Consider the following 25,578-nt stretch of genomic DNA (forward strand, 5'->3'; position numbering starts at 1 on the left):
TGGCCGGTTGTTAAATTTAGAAGCCCTTTTAGATCCGGTTGTCCCTCATGGAACAACCAGTTCTAAAAGGGCTTCCAGACTTAACAACCGGTTCCAGCGAACCAGTGCGAACCTGCTCCAGCTCACCACTGATTCTATGTTGGGCATTGTCTTTTGCCTCAGGTTCTTGAGTACAACAACCAAAAGTTCCGTCTCTTCTCCCTCCGCCACACCCCACTCACAGTTGTTGTCCTTGATCAGAGAAGACCCAGAGTTCTTGGGTGCATCTGTGTGAATTCTTCTCCTACTTCAGAGTAGGAGAAGAGAAGGCATCTGGCTCATTCTACCACCTGAGTACTTGCTCTGATATTGCTGCTTCACCACTGTGACATTTGTAGGTTGGTCTCTTGAGATTCTACCCATCTCTCAGTGGGGAAAACTTATTGCTGAAGCAGACTAAGCGTATGTCTACACTACGAAATTAGGTTGAATTTATAGAAGTCGGTTTTGTAGAAAGTGTTTTTATACAGTCGATTGTGTGTGTCCCCACACAAATGGTCTTAGTGCATTTAGCCTGCATTTAGTCGGCGGAGTGCGTCCACAGTACCGAGGCAACTGTTGACTTCTGGAGCAAACATGGGATGACTCAGCCAGGTCATTACCCTTTTAAGTTTCGTCTCATGGCAATTCAGTCCTGCCGGCAGTCCTACTGCACCGTCTTTTATTGAGCAGCCAGGAGACGACGATGGCCAGCAGTCATACTGCACCGTCGTCTGCCGAGCACCCAGGAGATGACGATGGCCAGCAGTCATACTGCACAGTCTGCTGCCAGCAAGATGTATAAAGATAGATGAAGTGGATCAAAACAAGAAATAGACCAGATTTGTTTTGTATTCATTTTCTCCTCCCTTCCTCCGTGAAATCAACAGCCTGCTAAACCCAGGGTTTTGAGTTCTCTCCTTGAGGGGGGCATTCTGTTTCTCCTTGATGCAAAGTCACCCCCTTTGTTGATTTCAATTCCTGTAAGCCAACCCTGTAAGCCATGTTGTCAGTCGCCCCTCCCTCCATCAGAGCAATGGCAGACAATCGTTTCACGCCTTTTTTCAGCGCAGACACCATAGCACTGGGAACATGGAGCCCGCTCAGATCACTGTGGCAATTATGAGCACTATAAACACTGCACGCGTTATCCAGCAGGACATGCAGAACTATAACCAGCAAGAAAAGTGAAACCAGGCGAGGAGGAGGCAACTACAGCGTGGTGACGAGAGTGATGAGGACATGGACATAGACATCCAACAAAGTATGGGCCCCTGCAATGTGCACATCATGGTGTCAATTGGACAGGTTCATGGCATGGAACGCCGATTCTGGGCCCGGGAAACAAGCGCATAGTGTTGCAGGTCTGGGATGATTCCCAGTGGCTGCGAAACTTTCGCATGCGTAAGGGCACTTTCATGGAACTTTGTGACTTGCTTTCCCCTGTCCTGAAGTGAGTGGTGATAGCCCTGTGGAAGCTTGCAATGCCGACAGCTACTGGTCAGTCGGGAATCAATTTGGAGTGGGCAAATCTACTGTGGGGGCTGCTGTGATGCAAGTAGCCAACGCTATCACTGAGCTGCTGATATCCAGGGTAATGAGTCTGGGAAATGTGCAGGTCATAGCGGATGGCTTTGCTGCAATGGGATTCCCTAACTGTGGTGGGGTGATAGACAGAACCCATATCCCTGTCTTGGCACTGGAGCACCAAGGCAGTGAGTACATAAACCGCAAGGGGTACTTTCAATGGTGCTGCAAGCACTGGTGGATCACAAGGGACGTTTCACCAACATCAACGTGGGATGGCTGGGAAAGAGACATGATGCTCGTATCTTCAGGAACTCTGGTCTGTTTCAAAAGCTGCAGGAAGGGACTTGCTTTCCAGACCAGAAAATTACTGTTGGGGATGTTGAAATGCCTATAGTTATCCTTGGGGACCCAAGCTACCCCTTAATGCCATGGCTCATGAAGCCATACACAGGCACCCTGGACATTAGTCAGGAGCTGTTCAACTACAGGCTGAGCAAGCGCAGAATGGTGGTAGAATGTGCATTTGGATGTTTAAAAGCACACTGGCGCAGTTTACTGACTCGGTTAGACCTCAGCGAAACCAATATTCCCATTGTTATTACTGCTTGCTGTGTGCTCCACAATCTCTGTGAGAGTAAGGGGGAGATGTTTATGGCGGGGTGGGAGGTTGAGGCAAATCGCCTGGCCCCTAATTACGCACAGCCAGACACCAGGGCAGTTAGAAGAGTACAGGAGGGCATGGTGTGCATCAGAGAAGCTTTGAAAACCAGTTTCAGGAATGGCCAGGCTATGGTGTGAAAGTTCTGTTTGTTTCTCCTTGATGGAACGCACCCCCGGTTTCACTCTACTTTCCTGTAAGCTAACCACCCTCCCCTCCCCCCTTCTATCACCGCTTGCAGAGGCAATAAATTCATTGTTGCTTCACATTCATGCATTCTTTATTTATTCTTCACACAAATAGGGGGATAACTGCCAAGGTAGCCCGGAAAGGGTGGTGGAGGAGGGAAGCACCGGGTGGGGTGGTGGAGGAGGGAAGGTCAAGGCCACACAGCACTTTAAAACTTTAAAACTTATTGAATGCCAGCCCTCTGTTGCTTGGGCAATCCTCTGGGTTTGAGTGGCTGGGTGGCCGGAGGCCCCCCCCCCACGCGTTCTTGGGCGTCTGGGTGAGGAGGCTATGGAGCTTGGGGAGGAGGGCAGTTGGTTGCACGGGGGCTGTAGCGGCGGTCTGTGCTCCTGCTGCCTTTCCTGCAGCTCAACCATATGCTGGAGCATATGAGTTTGATCCTCCAGCAGCCTGAGCATTGACTCCTGTCTTCTTTCAGCAAGCTGATGCCACCTACCATCTTCAGCCCGCCACCTCTCCTCTCGGTCATATTGTGTTTTCCTGCACTCTGAGATTGTCTGCCTCTACATATTTTGCTGTGCTCTGTCAGTGTAGGAGGACAGCATGAGGTCAGAGAACATTTCATCACGAGTGTTTTTTTTCCACCTTCTAATCTTTGCTAGCCTCTGGGAAGGAGAAACATATCCAGCTGGTGGAGGAAAAAAAAAGGGAGAGTGATAGATAAAAAGACACATTTTATAGAACAATGGGTACACTCTTTCATGGTAAACCTTGCTGTTAACATTACATAGCACATGTGCTTTCATTACAAGGTCGCATTTTGCCTGTTAGTGAGGATATGCCAGTTTGGTGTGAGAGATCACTCATGCAGGGCAGGGCAGCAGAATTCGGCTTGCAGGCAGCCATGGTAAGCCACAGTCTTTTGGCTTCTTTAACCTTCATAACATGTAGGAATGGTTTCAAACAGCAGCGCCCTCATTTCCCATATGAAGTAGCCGTTGGGTTGCCCATTAAAAATGGGTTGGCAATTTAAAAGGAGGGGCTGTGGTTTCTGGGTTCACATGCAGCAGAACCCCAACTAACCCCCCCCAACTCAATTCTCTGGGATGATGGCTTCACCCCTTCCCCCACCGTGTGGCTAACAACGGAGAAGATTTCTGTGCAGCCACACGCAAACAGCCCAGCAGGAATGGGCACCTCTGAATGTCCTCTTACTAAAACCACGCTATTTCAACCAGGTGACCATGAATGATATCACCCTCCTGAGGGTAACACAGAGAGATAAAGAACCGATATTGTTTGAATGCCAGCAAACACTGGGACCATACGCTGCAATGCTTTGTTCCTCAATGATTCCCGACTACATGCTACTGGCCTGGCATGGTAAAGTGTCCTACCATGGAGGATGGAATAAGGCTGCCCTCCCCAGAAACCTTTTGCAAAGGCTTTGGGGGTACATCCAGGAGAGCTTTATGGAGATGTCCCTGGAGGATTTCTGTTCCATCCAGACACGTTAACAGACTTTTCCAGTAGCTGTACTGGCTGCGAATGCCAGGGCAAATTAATCATTAAACACACTTGCTTTTAAATGATGTATAATATTTAAAAAGGTACACTCACCAGAGGTCCCTTCTCTGCCTTCTCCGCCTTCAGGATCTGGGAGCCCGCCTTGGGTGGGTTCGCGGGTTACTGGCTCCAGTCCAGGGTGAGAAACAGATCCTGGCTGTTGGGGAAACTGGTTTCTCTGCTTCCTTGCTGTGAACTATCTATAACCTCCTCCTCATCATCATCTTACTCGCCCCCAAAACCTGATTCCATGTTGCCTGCCACTCCTTGGACAGAGTCAAAGCACAGGGTTGGGGTAGTGGTGGCTGCACCCCCTAGAATGGCATGCAGCTCATCATAGAAGCAGCATGTCTGGGGCTCTGAACCAGAGCGGCCGTTTGCCTCTTTGGTTTTTTGGTAGGCTTGCCTGAGCACCTTAATTTTCACGCGGCACTGCTGCGGGTCTCTGTTATAGCCTCTGTCCTTCATGCCATTGGAGATTTTTTCAAATATTTTGGCATTTCGTCTTTTCGAACAGAGTTCTGCCAGCACGGATTCATCTCCCCATACAGCGATCAGATCCCGTACCTTCCGTTCGGTCCATGCTGGAGCTCTTTGGCGATTCTGGGACTGCATGGTCTCCTGTGATGATGAGCTCTGCATGGTGACCTATGCAGGTGAGCTCGCCTCGCTGGCCAAACAGAAAATGAAATTTAAAAGTTCGCAGGCCTTTTCCTGTATACCTGGCCAGTGCATCTGAGTTGAGAGCGCTGTCCAGAGTGGTCACAACTGAGCACTCTGGGATAGCTCCCAGAGGCCAATATCATCGAATTGCATCCACAATACCCCAAATGCAACCCAGCAAGGCCGATTTCAGTGCTAATTCCCTCGTCGGGGGGTGGAGTAAAGAAATCAATTTTAAGAGCCCTTTAAGTCAGTAACCCTTCATCAGGTGGACAGGTGCAGGGTTAAATCAAGATAACGCTTCTAAATTTGACCTAAACTCATAGTGTAGACCAGACTCGAGTAAAAACACTGTCCCCTAGCAGACAACTTCAATTTTAGCAATCGTATAAAAAAACCCCAAAGACTTCTACTAAATTCTTAATTAGCTTTATCTTTGAACAGTGTGGGAAAAAGAGGCTAAACAAAGCCTAGGACTTTCAGATAGAGCCCATACTACCTAGACCATGATATTTATTTCTCACTCATTTTCACAGGGGCTCTGGCATTTGAGCCCCCTGCTTAGCGAGTTCATTTCAGTTGAGGATGACCCCCTCAATGAGGCCAGACTAATCACAGTTCTGCTGCCCGTTTCTCATACAATAAGGATAACATTTCATTACCCCCTGAATTCAGTACTAAAATGATTTTTAACCCAACACCACTCAAAGTTAATCACTCTGGCAACACAGCTCTGTTTGCTGGATACATATGCAGAGTGGGTGTGTTCATGTAAATACATTCTGGTCCTGAAGCCTTTCCCCTCCTGCACTAGCTGTCAGGGGAGAGCTCATTCAGACCCTGCTTACATCTAACATAATAGCAATAGAAATGTTTTTCCTGGAAAAGAAACTCAAAGTAAACAGTTTACAGTTCGGCCATACCAGAAGAGTCAGAATATGCCCTAAATATGTATTATTAATACTAAAGCTGTGAATGTTTTTAACAAATTAAATAGGTCATACATCCCTCTCCATAAGCCCACATTTAGTTCTGACAGTGGAAGTTTTGCTGTGGTGGTTCTGTACAGAGAATGAGCATATGAGCTGGCATATTGTGTTACTCAGAAGACTTGTACCCCTAAGTCAGTTAGGCAGATCATTGCAGACTGACTGGTAAAATCCTTAGTCCACATCATTGTGTGAGCTATATATATACCACCAATCTCACTGAAAAAGGGGTTTTGTTTTTAAAACATGTTACTGAGTTGTTGTTTTTTAACCCATAGGGAGGAATGGTGGTCTGCCGGAGTAGGAGTCATAAGCCCTGGGTTCAAGTCTCTGCTCAGCTATGGACTCAATATATGACAGTGGGCAAGCCACTTAATATATCCTTGCCTCAGTTTCCTATCTGTAGAATGGGGATGACACTTCCCTGCCTTATTGGGTGCCATAAGGATGAAGTCCATAAATGACTGTGAGGTGCTCAGATATTACTGTGATAAAACCAGCTAAATACCTAGGCAGATGCTAAGCACGCTACTCTTCATCCTATGAAGCACATCTATAAAGCTGCACTCCTTCAGCCCCTGAAAACTGAAAGCTTAACATTTAGCCTGTGCTGAAGTGCTTCCCTGAAGCAGGAGCTTGGTGCTGTGAAGCCCAGACACTGGAGGCAGTGAAAACACTGCACAGTATAGTGTATCATCTCTATAAAATGCCCTAATGTCACCCCTGAAAGCTGAGGCTTTCCAAGGGCTAGGGGTGACTGTTGTGTAGCTCATAGGGAAGCTGGGAAGCTCCCTTCATGAGGCTGTACATCTCCTGTTTCTAGTACTGCAGGATCAAAGGGTGTAAACAAAGCAGGGTTGCCTAATGGATAGAGCACTGATCTAGGACTCAGGAGACCTGATTCTATTCCTAGCTCAGCCATTGGCCAGCTGAGTGACCTTGTGCAAGTCACTTCCCTCTCTATGACTCAGTTTCCCCATCTTTAAAATTGGGATAATGATCCTGCTCTTTGTAAAGTACTGTGAGATCTATTGATGATAAGAGCTAACTGTTGTAATTATTAAAGGAGACTGGACTTAGATCGTCCACTGGTCCAGGATTCAGTATTGCCCATTCTGTGTCTCAGAACACAAATGGCAGCTCTCTGAAGCTGCTCAGCAGATTGAAAAGTAGAATAAATCTCAAGGGAGATGGCAGCGTTCAGATAAGCCACTCAAAAAGGCATGAACAGATCACATGAATCTGCAGTTAATCATGAGTATATTGGTACTGTATAAGTGGTGTGTGGGTTGGCTTCAATGCTTAAACAGGGTCAGAGAAGAAGTCTTGCAATGGACATACCTGCTGGAGTCAATCTAACCTGCTAATAGCACCCAGCATATGCTTTTAGCTCAGTGACTCCTGCCAGAGAGGGAGCTTAACTGTAGATGGTCTATTTATAATAGATCCAGTGTGCACACAAGCTCTCCACTTCACAAGCAGCAGCCATCAGGCAATGTTATCTCTGCAATATCACCATAAATTCCTAAATCCATGCTCCTATCCTGTACAGGGACACTTTGGCAAACCAGTAAAGTGCCTGAAACCACTATGGCTTATTGCTAAAAGCAGCCAAGTCAGCAGGCTGTAAATTAACCAAGTCAGCAGGCTTACCTTAATGAAGGCAGGAGGGGAGGGGGTGTTTTTGGGTGCCACAGAAAAGGCAGCTTGACCCTGCATCCTTCCTGATAAGAATTGTGTTGAAGTTACTGATACATGCATCTTAGAAGAGTAGGATGTGCCCCAGGAATGTCTGTTGGGGCCTCAAGGCTGCAAATTCTGGAAAAACCCACACCTGGTTAATCGATAATCAGAAGGAGCCTCTTGCTTGCCCATTGGAACTGCTTGCTTAACACGTTTTCTTTAAGGGACATGTCATTCTATTACTAATGTATAAATAAGGGGGAAAAGTTTGAGGTGGTGGGACTCTTCAGGACTGGACTCTCTCTCTCTGGATGCATCTTGTGTTTCCCTGCCGCTGTGCCACTCAAGAGCCACACTCTGCTTTGGTAATTATCAAGGGTTGGGGGTGTTTTACTAACCTCTTGCGGACATATGTATAAGTGCTTGAGACTAAGTAAAGTTTAGCTTTAAGTGAAAGCACTCTTGTATTGTCCTGTTTGTACCAGCCATCTATTGGTTGGATGGCCCTGTCTTCCCTGATTTATTTCCTGACACCACCTCGCACAGAGTAAAAGTTGCCAAGAGCTTTGGGTTGAAAGAACCCCAGGTAACAATCCCTCGAGTGCATGTAAATAAAACTCTCCGTTACAATCAGATCCATGCAATTCATCTATTGCACTTAAGGTAAGACAACCAGGGGAAATATACAAATACTGAAATGCATATATCCCTCCTGCCAGTTGTTAGCAGCAGCAATAAGGACTGGGTTGGAAGAGCTAGGAGAACTTCTTAAAGCTAACAAACATCAGTGGTCAACCCCCCCACACACAGAATTTCTGGGATCACTAAATACCTTCCCTGGCCCCTTAAGAGGCAACAGTTTCTCACTCCCAAGCATTGAATCTGTGCATGAAACAACAAAAACTTTATTGGGGGAAAGTGAACACAGCCTCAAATTTGGAAAACACAGCAGCCATGTATCTAAATTAATTATGAGTACTCTTGAATGAATACACTTGCCCACAGTAACTTTAGTATTAGTCTGTTAACTTGGTGTGATCATCCAATAGGCAAATACCCCTTTACCACATTACTTCCCACAAAACCTCACTCAAGGTTTAGTGCATAGCACAGTCCCAGCGTTTTGAGGTGCACACAGGTAGGTCTGTCTCCAGTCACTTGGGAAGTGCTGCCTTGTCCTGTCCTGAGCCTCCAGTACTTAACCCAGCTAAAGTTTTTTTAGCTTCATTTAATGGCTTCACTAGAGTTCACTCAATCCTGGGCTATCCTCTGCAGCTTCAACAAAGCCATATCTGTGTTGCACCCTATCAAGGAGCTGCCTCTGCAATAACTCTTCTTGAGAAGCCATCAGTCTGCATCACCTCTTGCTATAAAGTCCTCTGAACATCATAGGATCCTCACAAGAATAGAATAAGTAGCATATTTAATCCTTGAAATAACCCCCTACTACAGAATATAAGACCCTTTCCTTTTTTTTCCTTCTTGCTCAGTTCCTCTACCCAAACAATTCTGACACTGTATACAGTTATGATGACTCCCCTATTTATCACTGGAGGAATTCTGGCTAGAAAGCTTAAGTAAATTATCTCTGTAGCCTTACTTCCCCTTGGTCACCAACAGATGGGGCAGAGAGCTCCTTCCCTCTGGAGCTTCTGTCCATCTGTAATTCTCAGTAAATAGCTTATGCAGATGAAGCAGCTCGGTGGCCATTCTTCCCCCTGTTCACCAACAGATTGGAGCAGTGAGCTCCTGACTCTCTAGAGCATCAGATCACAGAGGAAAGCCACTTGAAATCCACCCATGCCATCCCCTGAACAAAGAGTACATGATTGTAGTGCTCTGTCTTCCTCTCTAATGGATACAGATTTCCAGCTTATCCATTATAACCTGGTTCATAACCTGGGAATACTTCTCTATAACAGGACAGAGAGATCAAATTCCACATACAGGGAGAAAAATAGATCAACACATGTACACAGATTTTTTTTGTTAATGAAGGGGAATGGGGAATGAAATGTGCATAGTTTCACTAAACTACATCACTAGTAAATGATCTCTTCTTTAGAGTCTGCCTGTCACGTGTCTGCAACAGGAATATGTTGGAGGTTCTGTTTAACTCTGGTCAGTGTCAGGGGAAGTTTTAAAGGGCCCCTCTACCCAAGAGAAGAACACACACCATGTAATGCCAGCTAGTTAGATACTATAGCATTCCAGGGTGGGAGGGTAGTTAATAACCTATATAAGTGTGACCCTATGCCTCATATTCTTCATAGAACTATGCTTATGATATGAACATGGCATAAATAAGATGTATGTTATGCAAGCTGGGTCATGTGAGATATTATTGGAAAGGTTATAATTTACTGAATGTGATTATCCAATTTCTTTGCATGTATCATTTCTGTATCTGAAATTAAGAATATTGACTATGTAACAATTGCAACTATGTGTACACTTGGGGAATGCCAACCAGACAGTAGGCAATCAGCCTGGATGGGCCATTAGGAAGGACAATAGGACTTTGAAGATACTAATCTCCCTCTTTCCGAAGAAGTTTCCTGGGATGCTGCTTTGACACTTCAGGCTCATGTGATCATGTCACCTGGTACTGGATACCATCTTGAAATGTTGGAATTTTTCCACTGGAAAAGGTGGGAGAAACTAGGAAACAAAGGATTCCCACCATATGTAAATCCTATTTAAGGCTGGTAAGTGAGTTGATCTTGGCTCTTCTCCACTGCCTTCTCACCCAGGAAGGAAGACTGCTGAAAACATCTGAAGAAACAAAGGAAGTAAAATGGGGGGGAGGGGCTGAGCGCAGGCGAGAAAGATCTAGCCTGTAAGAGGAATACCTGGAGATTTAAGATGCAAGCAGTGCAGTTTACAATCGAGAAACTCTGAAACCTGCATAAAATAACATTTAGGGTGAGAAATTACTATTTGTAGCCAATTTCTTTAATGTATTAAGCCTAGTTTGTGTGTTTGTTTTATTTGCTCAGTAATTTGCTTTAATCTGTTAGCTAGCCTTTATAATCACTTAAAATATACCTTTTGTAGTTAATAAATTTATTTTTTGTTTAGTCTAAAACCCAGTGTGTACAATTCATAACTGGGGGTGGGGGGAGCAAAAAGCTAAGCATATTTTACTCCACATTGAGGGAGGGAGTGAATTTCATGATCTTACGCTGTATAGATCTCTATACTGCGCAAGACAATATAATTTTGGGTTTATACTCCAGAGGGCGTGTTCACCTGAGCACTGGGCAATCCCTGATCTGTGTCTTCCCACAGAGAGCTGATTGCAGACCCTGTGTGATTCTACAGCTGGGTGTGTCCCTACCTGTGTATGTGCATGCAGCAGGACAGTGTAAGGGATCCCAGGCTGGTTGAACAGGCGGGCTTAGTGGGACCCCAATACATTGGGTGGCACCCCGGAAGGGGAGTCCAACCTGTCACAATAAGCATGAGCCTGCAGTCCTTATCTGGGAAGAGTTCACATTGGGCTCAATGGGAACTTTGCATTAGTCCAGAGTACAGTATTAGGCTCTTAGTTATCTACCTCCTTGACTGTCTTGAGCCATTGTTTCAAATCCCAATGAAATCAGCTCAGCTGTTTGCCTGCCAGAGGCAGATAAAATGAGATCCATGACATGTACAGCATGAGGATCTTTCAGATAAAGTCACAATAACAGAAATCCTGTGAGGGAACTTTTCTTAAGAGGAGGTGTTCATTCCAGTGCCCTTCGCCAAAACCACCTTTTTCCATACAGAGGCAGATTACGGGTTTGTGGTGTCCTGGGCCAGAGTGAGTGGGGGGCCCCTCCTCACCCCTTCTGCCTGCAGTCCCCTCTGCTTCCCATGTCCAGACCATGCTCCCTGGCAGGAGCGCTGGGGGAGGTGGGGAAGCCCCCGTGCCCTGAACCACCTCCTTAGCAGGAATGCCGGGTGGGCGGAGCAGGGCAGAGCATGGGGATGCCCATTTTTCTGTCAGGCCCTGTGGCAGGGCAGGAGTAAAACTGCTTGAATGCCCTGCCAAAATGCTGGCTAAGCCCTTGCTTTCTGGTAGGGAAGCCAGGTGCAGGGGCCCAGGCAGCCAGCTGAGAGCCCAGCTGCAGGCCCTAATGAGAGCTAAGTAGCGGCAGCTGGGCTGAGGAAGGGAAGGGGGAATTGGGAGTGCTTTGTTCCAGGCGAGCCTTGAGTGGGCCTGACTGTTATAAAAAGCCAATCAGCTGTGAACCAGCTGAGCGGCAAACAGCAGAGAGGCTAGCAGAGGGAGTTTGCCTGAGAGTTCGCCTGGGGAGAGCCCACTGAGGCTTACATCTTGCCAGCTTCTCTGAGTAGTTACTACAACTCCTGAGGAAGCTCGTAGAAGGAAGATAATATGGATGGGGAGCGTTCAGCTGTTGTGACCTGCACTGGATGTGCCATGTTTGTCTCTCTTCCACAGGACAGAAGCGACTTTGTCTGTACAAAGTGCAAGCTGGTCTCCATATTGGAAGAGAAGGTTCAAGGTCTGGAGAAACAAGTATCGACCCTGCGTTGCATAAGAGAAACTGAAGATTTCCTGGACAGACGTCAGGATATGCTTCTATGGACACAATGTTCTGAAGATTCAGAGCAGGCTGCGCAGCGGGGACAGGAGGACAGTGAAGAAACTTGGCAGCATATGACCTCCAGAAAAAGAAAGGGGAGTGTCCATGTACCAGCAGCGCAGATACAGATAAGCAACCATTTTCATGTTCTCTCCACAGGTACTAATGCGGAGAGTGGACTAGATGATACATCTGAGGGAAGGGAACAGAAGCAGACTCCACCCATTGGAAGGCATGAGATGCACTGTCCTAGGGATGGGGGTTCCACGATCACCGCTCCCAAGAGGAGGAGGCGGGTGGTGGTGGTCGGGGACTCTCTCCTCAGGGGGACTGAGTCATGTATCTGCCACCCTGACCGGGAAAACCGAAAAGTCTGCTGCTTGCCAGGAGCTAGGATTCATGATTTGACAGAGAGACTGCCGAGACTCATCAAGCCCTCGGATCGCTACCCCTTCCTGCTTCTCCACGTGGGCACCAATGATGCTGCCAAGAATGACCTTCAGCGGATCACTGTGGAATACATGGCTCTGGGAAGAAGGATAAAGGAGTTTGAGGTGCAAGTGGTGTTTTCGTCCATCCTCCCCGTAGAAGGAAAAGACCTGGGTAGAGACCGTCGAATCGTGGAAGTCAACGAATGGCTACGCAGGTGGTGTCGGAGAGAAGGCTTTGGATTTTTTGACCATGGGATGGTGTTCCAAGAAGGAGGAGTGCTAGGCAGAGACAGGCTCCACCGAACGAAGAGAGTGACGAGCATCTTCACAAGCAGGCTGGGTAACCTAGTGAGGAGGGCTTTAAACTAGGTTCACCGGGGGAAGGACGAAAGCCCTGAAGTAAGTGGGGATGTGGGATACCAGGAGGAAGCACGAGCAGGAGAACGCGAAAGGGGAGGGCTCCTGCCTCATACGAAGAAAGCAGGACAAACAGCAAGTTATCTCAAGTGCCTATACACAAATGCAAGAAGCCTGGGAAACAAGCAGGGAGAACTGGAAGTCCTGGCACAGTCAAGGAATTATGATGTGATTGGAATCCCAGAAACTTGGTGTCATGGATGGATATAAACTGTTCAGGAAGGACAGGCAGGGCAGAAAAGGTGGGGGAGTTGCACTGTATGTAAGGGAGCAGTATGACTGCTCAGAGTATGAAACTGCAGAAAAACCTGAGCGTCTCTGGATTAAGTTTAGAAGCATGAGCAACAAGGGTGATGTCATGGTGGGAGTCTCCTATAGACCACCGGATCAGGGGGATGAGGTGGACGAGGCTTTCTTCCGGCAACTAACAGAAGTTACTAGATTGCAGGCTCTGGTTCTTATGGAAGACTTCAATCACGCTGATATCTGCTGGGAGAGCAATACAGTGGTGCACAGACAATCCAGGAAGTTTTTGGAAAATGTAGGGTACAATTTCCTGGTGCAAATGCTGGAGGAACCAACTAGAGGCAGAGCTTTTCTTGACCTGCTGCTCACAAACCGGGAAGAATTCGTAGGGGAAGCAAAGTGGATGGGAACCTGGGAGGCAGTGACCATGAGATGGTCGAGTTCAGGATCCTGACACAAGGAAGAAAGGAGAGCAGCAGAATACAGACCCTGGACTTCAGAAAAGCAGACTTTGACAACCTCAGGGAAATGATGGGCAGGATCCCCTGGAAGAACAACATGAGGGGGAAAGGAGTCCAGGAGAGCTGGCTGTATTTTAAAGAATCCTTATTGAGGTTACAGGGACAAACTATCCCAATGTGTAGAAAGAATAGTAAATATGGCAGGCGACCAGCTTGGCTTAACAGTGAAATCCTTGCTGATCTTAAACACAAAAAAGAAGTTTACAAGAAGTGGAAGATTGGACAAATGACCAGGGAAGAGTATAAAAATATTGCTCAGGCATGCAGGAGTGAAATCAGGAAGGCCAAATCACATTTGGAGGTGCAGCTAGCAAAAGATGTTAAGAGTAACAAGAAGGGTTTCTTCAGGTATGTTAGTAACAAGAAGAAAGTCAAGGAAAGTGTGAGCCCCTTATTGAATGAGGGAGGCAACCTAGTGACAGAGGATGTGGAAAAAGCTAATGTACTCAATGCTTTTTTTCATAGAATCAGAATCATAGAATATCAGGGTTGGAAGGGACCTCAGGAGGTCATCTAGTCCAACCCCCTGCTCAAAGCAGGACCAATCCCCAATTAAATCATCCCAGCCAGGGCTTTGTCAAGCCTGACCTTAAAAACTTTTAAGGAAGGAGATTCTACCACCTCCCTAGGTAACGCATTCCAGTGTTTCACCACCCTCCTAGTGAAAAAGTTTTTCCTAATATCCAACCTAAACCTCCCCCACTGCAACTTGAGACCATTACTCCTTGTCCTGTCATCTTCTACCACTGAGAATAGTCTAGATCCATCCTCTTTGGATCCACCTTTCAGGTAGTTAAAAGCAGCTATCAAATCCCCCTTCATTCTTCTCTTCCATAGACTAAACAATCCCAGTTCCCTCAGCCTCTCCTCATAAGTCATGTGTTCCAGACCCCTAATCATTTTTGTTGCCCTTCGCTGGACCCTTTTCAATTTTTCCACATCCTTCTTGTAGTGTGGGGCCCAAAACTGGACACAGTACTCCAGATGAGGCCTCACCAATGTCGAATAGAGGGGAACGATCACGTCCCTCGATCTGCTGGCAATACCCCTACTTATGAGGAGAGGCTGAGGGAACTGGGATTGTTTAGTCTGCGGAAGAGAAGAATGAGGTGGGATTTGATAGCTGCTTTCAATTACCTGAAAGGGGGTTCCAAAGAGGATGGATCTAGACTGTTCTCAGTAGTAGCAGATGACAGAACGAGGAGTAATGGTCTCAAGTTGCAGTGGGGGAGGTTTAGGTTGGATATTAGGAAAAACGTTTTCACTAGGAGGGTGGTGAAACACTGGAATGCGTTACCTAGGGAGGTGGTGGAATCTCCTTCCTGAGAAGTTTTTAAGGTCAGGCTTGACAAAGCCCTGGCTGGGATGATTTCATTGTGGATTGGGTCCTGCTTTGAGCAGGGGGTTGGACTAGATGACCTCCTGAGATCCCTTCCAACCCTGATATTCTATGATTCTATAAAAGTCCTGGAGAAAGCTCAGTCAGGAGGCTAGCCTGGGAGGGGATAGAAGGCTCACAGCTCTGTCGCCTCACCAAAGGCAAGGCGCCTCATGGGCCAGGAGACCCTGGGAAGGGTCTAAATGGGGAGAGCTGTTGGGGGAATAAAAGGGATTACACGGTTGCACTGTAAATAAAGACACAAAGGTGAAGCACTAAAGAAGGCTTTGGGACTCTTTATTTGGCTGGCCGGCACAGGCAAGAGGAGGTGGAAGCCTGTTCGGACCCTGTGAAAGTAGCTTGGCCCCTTGGCCCAGTAGCTAATCCACCACTGTTTCTGTGGTGTGCTGAGTACCAATTGGCTGACAGCTCCCAGACCAGAGATGGCACGGTGTTTCAGCCATGCTGTACAGACTGTGTGAAGCACTGGGGATGAACAGTGCTCTAGAAAAATACACTCATTAGGCAAGGTGGGAGAGGTAATATCTCTAATTGGACCAACTTCTGCTGGTGGAAGGGGCAAGCTTTCAAGTTTCACAAAGCAGGCCTGAGTGTCTGAGCTAAATGCAAGGTGGGACAGATTGTTAAGCACAAAGGGTTCACCCATGTTGTAGGGGATCACTTAAAATGAAGTGGGCAATTAACACATCTGCAGTTCTCGGACAATGGAGGGTTAGTTTAGGCAGCAGGGCATGTAATGGGCCATAAAACCAGGGTCTTTGATAAATCCAGACAGAGTTATGAATTTAAGTTCCCAGGCTTGTCTTTTGAAGGTGTTGTAAAGGTGTTTTCGTCTTTTACCATTTTTCTGGATGAATTAATTGAGTGGGGGTAGTGATTGTCTGGTTTCAACCACACAATTGTTGCTGGGGCATTTGATGCACTGGATGAGGTGCACCACATGCTGTGGTGGGCATGTGTAGGACCCATTGCTCTGCAAAGTGGTGTTTTGGGGGGTACTGATCATTGTAGCAGTGGAGATATGTCTGTGGATTTTGAAGCTGTAGTTCTGTCAGGGACTGATACCACTTTGACAGTTCATTCTTGCTGTATCCATCACTTAGATTTTATTTTATTTTATTTTATTCCAACAGGACTTGGAGTCCACAACCAAGATGAGGACTAAGTTAGGTACTGTACATATGCATTTCCCAAAGATCTTACAATCCAATCTAATTGGACAGAGAAACAATGGATAGAAGAAAAGTATTGTGATTAGCCCCATTTTATAGGTGCGGGGGTCTGAGTCACGGCGAGATTAAGGTCCAGCACCTCCCATCATGAGTCTTACAGACTGAATTCAAACTAGCTCAACTGGGCTCTTCTGAAAATCTGGCCCAAGCCGTGTGCAAATCTGGCCCTCGGTGACTTGCCCAAGGTCACAAAGGCAGAGCTGGGGACCAACCCAGATCTACTGAGTCCCATCTCTAGTTAATTTCCCGAATGGAGCTATATTTTGTTGCGGGGTGAGTGGGGACATTTAACACACTGGGATAATGGAGAAAAATACAACCCCCCCTCCCCTGCAAAGAAATCAGAAATCATCATTAAATGTACAGCCATCTTTCCTACCCAAATCTTCATTCTTAACTAGGGGGTGTAAGCCTGCCGCTGAAGGTGTGTGTGCTCTTGCATTAGCGTTCTGCAACTCCCTACCTGGGACTGATGCTTTGCAATGCACCAAGTAAATAGTATTCACTGTGCCCATACATTTAACGCTTCCCCACTGTACATTAACATTTAAAACAAAATAATTTGCCCCATCAAGTACGTAGCTCTGAGGGCTGCCAGTGCAGTTCAAACATCATGTAAGTAATTTGTTCAACACTGGTGATGATAAGCTGCACAGAGCAATAAGAACATAAACATAGGCTGGGCTTTGTGTGCATGTGGGTATTTTTTTCCTCCCTCTTTTTTCTTCTTCTTTTTTTTTTTTAAAGGAACCTCGGTGGGGGGGAGGTAAGGAGGGGGACATGAATGATTCATAGATGCAAGGGGGGAAAAAGGACAGAGAAAGAGAGAGAGAGAAGCTTCAAAGTGACTGGAGCCGATTTGAAGTCCTGAGCGTTCCTGTGCCAGGGTAGGCCAGCAATACACTAGAGAGGCCCCATCAACCCCCCCTGAACTTCCCTTCATGCCCACTGCCTCCTCCTCTTCTCAAGCAAACAGAGGCTCCAAATCAGGAGTTCAAAGTTCACTGTCATCTAATGATATGAAGGCCTCCCGGAACCTGTGTGAGTGGCATCTGTTTATAAGCACAGCCCTTCCCTGGTGAGTTAGCCCAGTTTATAAAAAAAAAAATTAAAAAGAGGGAGCGAGAGAGTGGAGATGCCAAGAGTGGGGATTTTTGAATGCAGAGATTTTTTTTTAAGATGTATAAAAAAAACTTACTGGTGGTGAAGTGCCTTTGATTCTGAATATTTAAAAAGCCCATTAGATTTAAATGTAATGAGAGTATTAAGGCAACTGCCTTGATTTGTATTCAATGGCTAAAACAGATCTACTTTAGGAGAGCAAAAAAACCCTACAGCCTGTCTAGATAAGAACTGGCTTTTGCCATGGGGAAAGATAATCACCTGTGTCAGAGGGAGAAAAAGAAGGGGAGAGGTACATCCCAAACTGGGGATACTGGGAGAGATAAAGAGAGAGTGATTCTGATTGGTGAAGAAGGAATCTCTGGATTACTAAAGGCGAAGGTGTCACGACTAGAGCGGGTTGAAATGCAGAATTTCAGTTCCCCAGACAATACCAACATTTTGAAATTTGGTTTCATTCCAAATCAGAAAAAAAGAAACAATTTCCAAATTTCTCATGAAACAGAAATTCTGGAAGAAAAAATCATGATGAAGAATTTTCATTTAGAAACATTCAAAATTTTGTTTTGAAACGAAGTTTACATTTAAACATTGTTTTAATTTAATTTTTGTATTTTTGTTGATATTATTTCACAAGATGTCAGTGTCATATGGTTCTATTGATATGTCAGGTAATATTATTAATTAATTATAATTATATTATATTATATTAAACTTGATTAAAAACAGCTTCCCAAATTAGTACCAAGGGCTTATCTTAGTTTCTTATTCAGAGTGTCTCCTGTTTGTAGTTGTAATGAAACAGATTGACATTTGGAACAAAAACTAACAAGAAACTCAGAACTAGCTAGAGTAGCAACTGTTTTTAATATGCTGGAGAAATTATTCCAGGCTAAAATAGGATATTAAAAAGAGCTGCTACTCTAATTCATAATTTAAAATTAAAATACAAAATTAAACTAAACTAATAAAATACAAAATGCTCTAGTGTTTTGACTATTATACTATGTCATAATATGCCATGACATGTCAGAGGAGAAAACGACCACCTGGTGGTTCTGCTCTCTTATGAGAGAACAAGTCATACAAGGGTGACTGGAAACCTAAGCTAAGAAATGAAGGTCCCACTTCAGCAAAGTATGACAGATTTCTGTTACCAGCCTGTGTGAGGCTTCAGGTGATCAGGCTGAAGCTGCAGGATTGTTTGTGGAGGAGATGACGAAACACACCAAGTAACTAAGTTTTAAAGCTTTATTGATATAATAATAAAATAACAGTGGAGAGTGATGGGTGCTCCACACATCACTCAGAGGAAGGAAGGAAGCATTAGTGCCCCAAGCCCTAACCCACTTTCGTACTCACACCCGCACTACCCGAGGTTGGCCAGGCCTGGGTATAACATAAGAAGAAGAGAGGGAGGGGTGGACGGGAGTTCTGTCCTGTGCCGCACAGGTCGTCCAGGGTTCGCTACCAATCTCCGAACTGCTCCAGCTCTCAGGAGGGTTTTAAGTCCTGAGCTCCTTTGGGAGTGTTCCATTCTGCGACCTCTGTTCCTGGTGCTCTTTGTGACAGTCCAAACTGGCTTTCTGTGGTCTTCTTCGCTTTCCCAAAACACAAAGGCTCCAGGGATGCAAAGCTCTGCTCCTGCCCCCATCATCTCGCCTGTGTTTTCCATCTCTGCAGCCCTGGTTTTCTCATGGCTGGCTGTGGCTGGGTGAGAGATAAACTTCTTGTCGAGCACCGTGACCTTGGACTGGGGCCAGCATCTTATCGTTGGACTGAGCTTGCTAGCTGCAGTGTTGAGTTAACCCATTCTCTGCTCTCTTTATCCTTTCCCCTTTGGACTCTTGCAGCCTGCAAAAGAATCTTCCACTCCCCACTCACACCTTTGACCCTCCCCAAAATGCTTTGCGATGCTTGCAACAACATTAGCAACATGCAGTGCTGATCTGCCTTCCCCAGGGGAACCCCTGAGGTTGTGACAAAAGCACATGCTTAGGTCTGTGCTTTGATGAACTGGAGCCTAATCCTGTTAATAACAGCAATCTGTTCCAGACCATCTCTCCATGGTCTGTCTTATCTAGGGTTTATACTTCTCTCATTGCCCTATTATCAGAAGAGCAGCATGGTGATGATGGTGTGACGGGCTGGATCACAGAAACCCCCTTGGGGATCACAACTGATGTGCCCAGACTACTTTTGCCCCTGTTTTCCCTGTCAGCTTGGGGCTCCAGCACCCTGTCTTGCTGAGCCAGAGACATCAATCTGCTCCAACACAGACCCAGGGTCTGAACCACGTGCCCCAAAGCTTCAGACTTAACTGAAAGCAACTTAAGAAGTGGTCCTGTCTTTGACACTCAGATGCCCAACTCCCAATGGAGTCCAAACCCCAAATAAATCTGTTTTACACTGGAAAGCTTATACAGGGTAAACTCATAAATTGTTAGTCCTTTTAACACTGATCGAGAGATATACACAGCTGTTTGCCCCCCCACCAGGTATTAATATATACTCTGGGATAAGTAATAAGTTAAAAGTGATTTTATTAAATAGAGAAAGTAGGATTTAAGTGTTTCCAAGTAGTAACAGACAGAACAAAGTGAATTACCAAGCAAAATAAAATAGAACATGCAAGTTTATGTCTAAGAAAACTGAATACAGATAAAATCGCACCCTCAGAGATGTTTCAATAAGTTTCTTTCACAGACTGGATGCCTTCCTAGTCTGGGCACAATCCTTTCCCCTGGTACAGCCCTTGTTCCAGCTCAGGTAGTAGCTAGGGGATTTCTCATGATGGCCGCCCCCTTTGTTCTGTTCCACCCACTTATATATCTTTTGCATAAGGTGGGAATCTTTTGTCTCTCTGCCCCCTTCCCCCCCTTCTAAATGGAAAAGCATGAGGTTTAAGATGGATTTCAGTACCAGGTGACATGGTCACATTTCCTGTGAGACTCCAAGCCTTCATTCCTCCCAGCATGACTCACAGGAAGGCCTGCCTGCAAACAGAGCCATCCACAGTCAATTGTCCTGGCTGATGGGAGCCATCTAGATTCCCAACCACCATTAATGGTCCACACTTTGCATAATTACAATAGGCCCTCAGAGTTATATTTCATATTTCTAGTTTCAGATACAAGGGTGATACCTTTATACAAATAGGATGACCACACTCAGTAGATTATAAACTTTGTAATGATACCTTACAAGAGACCTTTTGCGTGAAGCATATTCCAGTTATATTACATTCATACTCATTAGCATATTTTCATAAAAATCATATAGAGTGCAACGTCACAGATGGGACAGGACTTCTAGCTCTGTAAGAAGTGGCTAAGTTCCAGTGTCAGAGGCAGGGATGTGCAGAATCAGTATAGAGCAGAAGCTGGAGCTAGGAAAATCTCCAGGTTGGTGGTGAGTGGGGTGTGTGCTGAGGGGTTGGTCCAGGATCACACACCAACCCAAAGACTTTTTTTTTAACTTTTAAATCAGATCTGGAACAGTAGCAGGATATGTTTTAACAAGACCCTGGTGTACTCCGGTTCCCCAGTATGGGTTTCTAAGGTTATTGCATGCCCAGAAATGCCCCTCTGGGCCTCCAATGAAATGCTGAGCAAAACTGAGTTTGTGAGAACAGGAAAATGGAGTCTCAGTGCAAAGGAGTGTGCTGTGCCTGTGTGCCCCATTGTGGCCAGGGTTAGCACTGCGGCCAAGCCACACCTTCCTTTCCCCCAACTGAGGCATTTGGTGTCCCCTGTGAAAAGGATCTTAGGATCCCTGATTGACAAGCCCCTCAACTCCTTAAGCAAAAGTCTCTGCTCCTGGTCAGGCTGGTGTTCTGGAACCTGGGGGAGAGCTCACTACCCATGGCAGCAAACTGTTTGGCTTCTAGTACCCTCCTCCTTGTGCAGCTTCCTGTGCTTATTTCAATAGGTCAATCCCAGGGTGGAACAGACTGCTGTGATTGTGAGCCCATGGTTTTCCCTTAAAAGACAGCATATGCTCCTTCATACTCAGCCACACCCTTCATGAATGGGTGCAGTAGCTGGGGAGCCTTCGTACAGCAATAAACTTGTTGGCAGTGGTAGAGGACAGTTTCTTGGCCAGATTGTAATGGAGGCTCTTGATTTAAGAGTGGCTCTTGATATTTGTTAAATTAATTTTATTTTGGGGCTAGATGACGGGTCGTTGGCCCTGGAGGTTGAAGGCCTCTGTCTATCCACACAATAAGCACAGTAGCTTCCCCTTCTATGCCCTATCAACATGCCTGAGACCTCCCTTGGAGCAGCCGTCTTGATGGATGAGAAGGCATCACAGTCTCCACTGGCCTGTTCAGTCCTTGGACTGAGGCGGCTACCCACGAGGCCAATTAGTGCCGGCATTGGGGTGGAATTTGTGGTATGTACTTGAATATGGAGAGCTGTACCTCAAAGCTCATTTCACACGAACCAGCAAGCAGCCATCGGTGGGTAGTTCTTGGCTTGCTTTGGAGCCATACAGAGCTGGAGGTAGGGCAGAGCCACCTCACCCGTTAGTGACCACAAACTAGTGTGGAGGAGTTGAAAGGAAGTAAGGTAGGAGGTAGAAGAAACTTCTGTAGGATGTGTACTTCATCTAGGCCTTATCTGGGACTTCAGTCGTACATAGGTCTCGTGCTGGCCCCAGCACATGGTTGAATTTCACCTGTTGTAAGAATGCTAAGGGTAAGCGAGGAGATGGACAAAGCAGCCATGGGTGAGAAAGAGACTCTTCTGAGATGTATATGACCAGGTATAGAGTGATGCCTTATACATACATAACATCTTTCATCCCAAGAGATCCCAGAGTGCTGTGTAATATACTGAATGTTATCTCCTTTCTGAAATGAAAGGAAACCAGTGTCTCACTGATCTCCTAGAATTCTTTGAATGTGTCAATAGAGGAGACGATAAAGGAGAACTGATTGACATATATTTAGACTTCCAAAAACCCACTGACAAGGTCCCACGCAAGAGGCTACTATAGAAGCTAAGTAGTCATGGGGATCAAAACCTGACTAGGAGACAAAATAGAAAGAGTAGTTGTAAATGGTCAATTTTCATCATGGCAAAAGGTTAATAACGGGTGCCTCAAGGTTCTGTAGTTTAATACATTTATGAATAATCTGGAGAGTGGGGATTAGTTGTGAAGGAGCAAAATTTGCACATAACACCAAGAGAAACACGGTGGGGGAGGTGATATCTTTTATTGGACCAACCCTGTGGGTGAAAGACACAAACTTCTGAGCTACACAGAGCTCAGTGAGAGCTTGAAAGCTTGTCTCTCTCACCAACAAAAGTTGGCCCAGTAAAAGATATTACCTCACCTATCATGTCTCTCTAATATCCTGGGACTGACATGGCTACAACTACATTGCATACACACAACACCAAGTTATTTAGGTAAGTCCGGACTGTGAGGAAGTTTCGTGGGACCTCACCAAGGTGGGGAATGTGCAACATAATAGCAAATGAAATTCAATAATACCAAATGCAAAGTAATGCACATTGGAGGGAGAAATTTAAACATATACACCTTGCAGACTTCTAAACTAACTGGCGCAACTCAAGAAAATGACCTGGGTGCCACTGTAGACAACTCAGTGAAGATCACTGCTCTATGCACAGCTCTGGTCAAAAAAGCTAACAAGATGTTCAGATGCATAAGGAGAATAAATGGAGAATATCATAATGCTTAATGTAAATTAATGGTGTGGCCTTATCTGGTTACTGTGTGCAGTACTGGTCACCCCTGCTCAGAAAGGATATTGCAGAGCTAACGGTGGGTTAAGCCGGGACCAGAGAAGTCACTCCCATTGATTTGGATGGGGCCAGGATTTCCCACAAGACTCTTTTCTGGGATTCAGAGTGTGGAATTTTATATGTCACCTAGGGAATTGTATGGTATCTGTGTGAGGCCTGATATACTCCAAGATAAATGACATTGAACATGATGCTCATAGTTTCATAGTGTTTAAAGCCAGAAGGGATTAGTAGATCATCAAGTCTGACATTCTGTATATCACAGGCCAATAAATTTCACCCACATACCTCTGTATTGAGTCCAATGAGTTTAGTTAGACTAAAGCATTTCAGTCCTCAGGAGACTAAACTGTTATGTGTCACAGGCAGAGACCAGGAGAGACTGACACGCCACCTGTGCCTGAGACCCTTGCGCTGGCCAGGAACTGATTAGGTAAGATACAGGCCCAACTGATCCATGCCCCATGCTTCAGAGGAAGGCAAAAAAAAAAAAAAGTCCCTGACCTGAAGGAAAATTCCTTCCTCACCCCAGATCTGGTGATCCTGAGCATGTGAGCAAGGAACACCAGCCATGCATCTAGGAAGAGAAGCAGCATGAGAGAAGCAGCTGCAGAGAAGCAGCATGGTTTAGTGGATAGGACACTTCAACCAGCGTTCAACTCTTGCCTCTGCTACTGACCTGCTGTGTAACGTGGGGCAAGTCACTTTTCTTTCTTCTGCCTCTGTTGCCCCCTCAGCCCCCACCCTGCATTTGTCTAGGTGTATGTGTCTGGTAGAATGGCCATCTAGGTGCTATTGTAATACAAATACAAGTAATTGTAAGAGTTGATCTGAAACTGATCCTTTGTATTTTATTTTTCTGCTCTTAAAGATCAAGTCGAGGGTGCAGAATTATCTGCTTCTCTTAACAAAGGGTACCTAATCCTAGAAGATGCCAGCTACAAGTTGGAAGTAGAAGTAACATTTGTATGAAGCAAAAAACTATCCTTTAATGAATATTTTCCTTTATGTAGCCAGTTCCCTATGTATACACCATACTGTAAAGAGTCAGAGTAGTCAGGTAGGAGATGTGTACCTTATCGGTCTATTTTACCAGCATTTATACCTAGCTTTGTCTGTTGGTGTTAAGGACATAAACCAAACAAGCAAGAAAGAGGGGAAAACATAAATTGCAGTGGATGGGAAATAAGGACCTGGATTATTTTGATCTGGGATTAAAGTTCTTTATTATTGGATTGCTGGATTCCTAAAGAAACAAGCAGAAGAATGGTATATCACTGGGGCAATGCACTGGGTCCCTGACACAGCAGACAGAGTTGCTGTCATTTCTTGGAAAATACGGACCTTAAGTTCTGCAACTTTTACCCTGGTTCAGTAGCACTTACTCACACAAGTATTTCCAAGAATCTAAAGACTAAACTTTTCCCCCCACATAAAGCTGTAGCCTGGGATACAGTTAGCTCATCAGTGGAAGTCACCTTCACATTATCCTGTCAGTAACCCAAGTGGGAGACTGTCAGTCATCAAAGAAATCTATGAAACTCATGTATCTTCAGTTCATTGGACTGCAGCTGCTAGTTTATCTTCTATGAAATCTTTCCCTCAAGTTGTGAGTGTCCTTCTCCTGCACCTATTTATTTTATTTCTATTATGCTTATAAACACATGCACAACACTCTTCATTAGTGCAGTGTTAAGGATGAGATTTAAATTGCACAAAAGCCAGGAGGCACCTCGGCCCAAATCCTCAAAGGTGCCAATGGAAGTTAGGCATCTAAATATCTTTGAGGCAGTTGAAGTCATTGGGGATTAGGCACCTGAATACACAGAATATCAGGGTTGGAAGGGACCTCAGGAGGTCATCTAGTCCAACTCCCTGCTCAAAGCAGGACCAATCCCCAATTTTTGCCCCAGACCCCTAAATGGCCCCCTCAAAGATTGAACTCACAACCCTGGGTTTAGCAGACCAATGCGCAAACCACTGAGCTATTCCTCCCCCCTTTGAGGATCTGGGCCCTACAACTTGTCCACACTCAAAAGTTGTACCACTTTAATTATACCAGTATATTTAAAGTGCTATAACCCACTAATGTGGATGCAGTTAGCCCAGTATAAAGGTGCTTATGTTACTCATTCCTATGTGGAAAGTGGAAAAAGCTATTCTGGTATAAGCCATTATATCAGTATAACTGCATCCATAGAGGTCGTACTGGTAAGAAACTATTTTGGTAAAAAATCATACCCTTAATCAAAATAGATGTACTCATACAAATGCTATGTCTAGACCAGGTCTTGTAGAAATTGGAATTCTGCCCCCTAGTGGTTAAATATAACAAACAATAGGGTTTGTTGATGCTTATGGTTCCAAAATCCCTAAGGGGACCTCTACATGGCGCACACCTTATGGTGGCATGCAGAGTCCAGACACTGCGCATCCGCCAAGCCTGGATATAAAGAGCAGTGTAGATGGTGAGGCACTGCTCAGGCGAGTAAAGCCACACCAGAACTCTGTGGGTGTGTCTCCTTCATGGTTCTCTACATACCCA

The 25,578-nt window shown here is 45.5% G+C and overlaps 1 long non-coding RNA gene across 2 annotated transcripts in view; it reads right to left on the reverse strand.

Moving 5' to 3' along the window:
* LOC141993499 (uncharacterized) overlaps positions 1-25,578 on the reverse strand; it is a 173,551-nt gene that overhangs the window by 72,533 nt on the left and 75,440 nt on the right. The window contains exon 5 of one of the 2 annotated variants that reach the window (XR_012640873.1): positions 20,760-21,936. The exons of the other annotated variant lie outside the window; for it this stretch is intronic. This is a non-coding gene — a long non-coding RNA (uncharacterized LOC141993499). Of the gene's footprint in view, positions 1-20,759; positions 21,937-25,578 lie in introns of those variants that run through there. 2 annotated transcript variants of the gene reach the window in all.

This window comes from Natator depressus, chromosome 9 (genome assembly GCF_965152275.1).
Source record: "Natator depressus isolate rNatDep1 chromosome 9, rNatDep2.hap1, whole genome shotgun sequence".
Taxonomy (NCBI): domain Eukaryota; kingdom Metazoa; phylum Chordata; order Testudines; family Cheloniidae; genus Natator; species Natator depressus.